The sequence below is a fragment of the Drosophila bipectinata genome, chromosome 3R, assembly GCF_030179905.1.
Source record: "Drosophila bipectinata strain 14024-0381.07 chromosome 3R, DbipHiC1v2, whole genome shotgun sequence".
Taxonomy (NCBI): domain Eukaryota; kingdom Metazoa; phylum Arthropoda; class Insecta; order Diptera; family Drosophilidae; genus Drosophila; species Drosophila bipectinata.
Window position 1 is genome coordinate 12,880,506 of NC_091739.1, and position 5,787 is coordinate 12,886,292.

At 40.2% G+C, this 5,787-nt stretch overlaps 1 long non-coding RNA gene across 1 annotated transcript; it reads left to right on the plus strand.

Annotated features, from left to right (window-relative positions):
• The first annotated feature begins 384 nt into the window (after nucleotides 1-384).
• On the plus strand, nucleotides 385-1,549 carry LOC138926725 (uncharacterized). The gene is made up of 3 exons (XR_011443340.1): nucleotides 385-567; nucleotides 633-749; nucleotides 1,162-1,549. It is a non-coding gene; the product is annotated as an uncharacterized lncRNA (long non-coding RNA).
• Nucleotides 1,550-5,787: the final 4,238 nt, after the last annotated feature.

Genomic DNA, 5,787 nt, shown 5'->3' on the forward strand with positions numbered 1-5,787 from the left:
GAGGCCAACCCTTCGATAAGCCATCATTCATTATTTACTCGCATTATGCCGCGTAATCTTTCATTAAGCCCAAACTTTTAACAACAATTTCAATCTTCCCGCCACAGCCGCCCATCCTGCCGATATTTGCCAACTTATTTTGTATACAATCCCCCCCTCGCAAATTGTATCTACAGTTTCATTTTCGCACTGGCCACGGCACGCACCCGAAGAGTCAATAATCTCGACTGTCAGCACATTCGCCGGAGCCATAAACAAAAGCAAACAGACAGCGCTGGGCGATGGGATGGGGCAGCATTTACCTATTTTTTTAATTACCATAAGCAAAAACAATGACTGAAAAAATAAAAACTTTTATCATTTATCAAGTGAGCGGTGCTGCGCTTGCTCTTCGAATTGTTATTGTTTGTTATCGATAAATGCAATAAATCAAAGCGAGAGCAGCGCCACGTAAACAATCAAGGCCCAAGGACGAGGCAGGACTTCTTGTCGGAAAGCTGGGATTTCCAGTTCTCCCTTGATGTATCCCCCAAAGCTAAAAATTTCATTAATTTTCAGAGCTACCTGGCATCTTTTGTAATTTTTGCAACTTTTTATTGCGCTATTTTTTTATAGTTTTTAACTTTTAACAGAGCTAAGCTTGACCAAAAAAAGAAAATTTTAATTAAATTTTTAAACCAGAAGTTTCCCGTAAATGCAACTGAAATGGTGCCTGGAAAAGTGCTGCGATTTTGTTGTTTCTCATAAAAGTAAGCTCTTAATTACTTGTAATTTGCCTTAATGCCACTTGGAAAGTCAAGTCCAGGCCACCGAAGCGTTAAGGACTCCGTGGTAGGTCAGGGCAGTCCAGGGTGTGCTGCAACTTGCAAGTGCGTTTGCTCATTTGATTTGATTTACTGGAAAAGTTAATGAAAGTTTACCGGTTGCCAACAGCTAAATGAGTTATATAACAATTTGCGGGCCAGTTTCGAGGTTGTACTACATATAGCATCACTGCACTACATATTGATCATTAAACATTTAAATCGAACGACGACAATCCCGAGTGGGAAATCCCTTCCCCTCACTAGACCCCAAAAATGCTCCTTTTATGACCCCAAAAAGCCGCAGAGGCCACCAAGATAATTTCGTCTGAAACTCATTTCGTTTAATGGCGTTCAGGTTTATGCGTCAAACAGAAGCGGCCAAGGATTGCCTCATGTCCGAGGCCGAGTTCTAGTGCGGAGTCCGAGTGCCGAGGGATAGGAAACGGACGCCATTTCTATGATGTCGCGCATTCAAATTGTGGATTGACAAACTTTCCATGCATGTGTGCCACCGGGTGGCGGTGTGGGCGGCCGTCCGTTCAAATGGGAGGGGAAAACCGAGAAAGCAGCACCACCGACAATTGCGGAATTTCCCAGGCTCTTGGGGACACAGTAGGGCTCAATTACCTCTAATATACTTTCATGGACGTATTATTAACCTAGTTTCAACTAATAATTTTAAAAATATTGAAAACATCGTGAATAATAGAGTTCTTTATAGTTTTAATGTTTAGTTTCCGTTTTATTCAATCACTACTGTGGCAGTGTGATGTGGGCAGAAGCAATTAAAATGCGGCAAACGGCGCAGTAAATGAAGCAAATGCTCCAAATGCGTTTGCCAAAGGCATTCTGTCCTGGCACATGTATGGGTGTTGCTGTCTATGTGAGCCAGAGTGCATGTAAGTGTGAGTGCGAGTGTGCGTGTGTGGTTTTGGGAACTAAATTAACAAAACCAGCAACAACAGCAAGAACAACAGTCAGCGACCAATAACCAAAAAGCCAGAAACTTGCGTCATATATGTAACTTTGGACAATGAATGAAAGAAAGGGAGCATTACGGAAAGAGATGGCTGGAGGAGGAGAGAGATGGAGATGGTAGGTCAGTGGCTGTGGATAATGGCCAGCAAGGATATGGAGCTTGGACATTGAAACGGACGCGGAATGCCATCTACGGACACTTGTTTCTTTTTGGATGAGGGTGTAGCTTTTTTTGGAAAATTTAATTATAATTTTACTTTTATGTATTTAAAATTAAAAAAGAATAAGTTAAACAAAGGTTATTCTTTATATTTTATAAGAGATTATTCCTTTTAAATAAAACGTAGGTTATTCCTCCTTATAAACTTATTAATCTTACAGAATTTAATAATTTTTTATAGTTTTAGAAACAGATCTGGAACCACCCTAGCTTTCATTTTGGCAACCGCACTGTAGCTAAAGGATTCGACTGCAAAATTACTCAAATTGAGTTGGGATTTGAAATTGCGTGAAAAGACGCCAGCAAGTTGCCATTACCATTTCGGGCAGTCAAGCGGCAATCATAAAAGTCAAGCGGAATTGTTCACCTTCCCCTCTCGGCCAACCACTTTGATGTGCGGAAGTCCTTGAAGGAGCAACATCAGTACCAGGACTAGAACCAGGACCAGGACTAGTACAACTAGCAGCAGCAGCCATGGCAATCACTTTCACTTTGCCATTGTGCATAGTTGATGGGCCACCTCGCCCTCTGCTCAGACCCTGCCTTTCCGCACGCCTTTGTTTTGGCATTTTAATTAAGTTCTCGCACTTGTAATAAACGACATCGCTTGATTTGCTCAGTGCTGGTGCCTTGACTACGAGTCCTTTGTCCTTCCCCCCTAGCAGCTCCCCTTTGCCTGGCAGTATTATTATGGTAATTGGAGGAACAAATTTGACAGTCAGAACTGATTGAGCCCAAGCCATCGCCTTCGGCGAACTGACAATTTGCGCTGATCACACTTATTTTTATTTATCTTCCTCGACAGTGAAAGGCAGATGGTGTCCCAGAATTGAAGGATGCTTCGAGTGTTACGCTTAATGAAACAAAAGGGCTAAAATATCTTTAAAGAGAGGCCAAGACATATTGCTGTAACTACCTAGGCAGCTATCCAGGAAGCAGGCTTTAATATGTATTCTAATTAAGCGGAGCTCGATTTCCAGGAATTCAATTTGTGTAACGCAAACTCTCGCATATTTGAATTAATGAATATTAATGATTAACATGAGGAAAAATACACAATTCAATATGTAATTTTCGGAAAAATTGAGGCCCATGGCGTACTTTTAATTAAATGTGTATGTTGAATAAATGTATGCCAGAAAGGTCTTGAAAAATTTAATAAAAGTTGATCAATCAGTGCAATTCCATTGGCATTATGAACAGGATTTGCACCGCCCACACACCACTCCGCACTCGCCACACCCCGCAAGTGAGGCACATTAACAGCATCCGATTCGATTTCCATCAACACACTTTTCCGGCCTATAATTAACGCAATTTTACCCTGACCGAACTTGATTATGGTCACATTACTGTCATTTGATTAAGCCAGTACCATTTGAACCGACTGTACTTGGTCTGCGGCAAAGGAATCCTTTTCAGCCAGTATTCCTGCTACTCTTCAATTAAACTGAAATTGAATTTAAACGTGCTTTTTGTTAGCTTTGCTTTTTTTATTATTTTGCGATAAGTTTTATTGAAATTTTAATGTATTCATATACTGCGACATGTGACTCGAGGGGCCTCGCTGAACACACAGAATGAAATTTAATCCACGTAGAGCAAATAATGGTATAACAAAAAATTGTTAAGCAAACACGAGGTAGAAATTAAAATATTGAAGTGATATTTGCTTTATGTGCGCAGAATACACATCATACCTGTCCTCTCCTGGCACGGTGTGTTCTGAAACAGGTGACTCAATAGGGAATTTAATGCATGACCCATGACACTTAACAAATTACCCCCGAGGGCATTGTTTAACCATTTACAGAGAATTCAAATACAAAAGGTCGGGTATTGTCAAATTATTCCGATAATTTATACAGATCTTTGATGCAGTATTGACAAGGCGTTAATTGAATTTGGACAGGTTGCAAAAAGCATTATCAATATGCTTGTTAATTGTTAATTGAATTTATACAAATTATTTCAATGCCCTAATGTAGTATTTGAGAGTGGCACTCGTTTGCGGGTTGAGCTTAAATCGTTTAAGCGCATCCAGGATGTGCAGCCCAATGACCCCGATACTGGCCAGTGACCCAGTCCCAAAGTAGCTGTCCCAGCGACAAGTTAATTGCCATGTAAAACAGAACGATATTAAAACGAACACATGTAAGGGGCCGCCAATGAGGGCAATCCTTGAAACCGGACGGTGCGAAACAAAATTGATCAAATGATAATTAAAAACGAGCGCAGAGCAATAAAAAAGGGCCCTTAATGACATAATAACAGATGACAAATAATAAATTGTCCGCCGTACGAGTCGGACGAACTGCGCAAATTATTGGGCCAAAGGCACGCAATGAGATGAGGGATTCATGCTCGTGGTAGTAGGCCCTGGTAACAGTTGCCGAGTCCTGTGAATTATTGCAGTAATTAATACACAGAAACAGTGTTCATTATTTTCCAAATATCCAACAAGCAGCGTCCGGGTAGGGCCAGGACAAGATATTATGATTACCATTAAGTATTAAGGCTGAGGATGGCTCGATTCCTAGATATACAAGCCAGATATATGGCGAGAGCATCATTAACATAAGTATCAACATAATCTTATGTTGAACACAACAGCCACGAGACCCGAAAAATATGTGGCATGCAATGAACTACGACCCACTCCCCGTTTCCTTTTCCTTTGTGGCGGCACCGTCTCCTGGAGATCGTTACCTGGTCCCAGCCGTAACTTAATTATGATGAACGCAGTGAAACGAGGAAAATCTCAAGGCAGCTAGATACACAATACAAAATTTAAAAAATATTTTAAGACTCAAACTTTGCTTTTTAAAGGTATGTATAAGAGAAAAAGTACAATGTAAAATTTACAGTACAATGTGTTCTGTTTATTTAAATAATTTATTAAACTCTTTTGACTTTACACTTAAACCCTAATTGTTCTTATTGTAAGCCAAGCCGTTAGCTCAGGTAAGCTGAAAATAGGCAAATGCTGGGCTGTGGGTGGCACTCCCAGGCTCCCCCGCCTGGCTGAGCAAGAAAAAGTGTAATAATAACTATTTGCATTTTATGTGGCGCTTATTTTAGCATAAATTTTGTAGCTTATGAAAATTATTCGTGTATCCGAGCAGCCTTCACCTCGTCTGTATTTACAGGCTTCCCTCAAATTCCCGCTTGGCTGCGCCCCCAAAAGTCACAAGGTGAACCGAAGTAATGACCCGACCGGTCACACGGTGCGTATGCGTAATTGTGAAAAATGCATAAAAATTTTGTACTGAGTTCGTAGGCTCAGTTGGGATTCGGCTGCTTAAAACTATCCCGGGATGTATTTTAATTTAAATGTATGCATAGGAATGGTAGATTTCTGAAATAGTTGGAAATTTTAAACCTAAAGCTGCTTAAAGTTTTGGCAATTATGCCAAAGCCAGAATAACGAATGGTTCGACTAACTTAATTAACTTGGAAATGAGTGTAAATGGTCTTGTTTTATATCCTAGGGCTGTCTGTTTTGTATAATTTATTATTCGGATTAAAAACTATAAGCTTGATAGCGGTGTGTATTTCAGGGGAGCTTTAATATTAAACATTATTGGGTTTTAAAGCCAGAATTAGCGACTAAAATAAATAAATAAAGACAATACATCACTCTGCTCTTACATCATCACCAAAAATTTTAGGCTGATTGCGACTGTTGTTTGCTTTGTTTGGCTTTATTCTTCCCCTGTGGCCACTTGAGCTAGATTTTCCCATTTGAATATGTTGCGGCACTTTATATCAATCGCTTTCAAT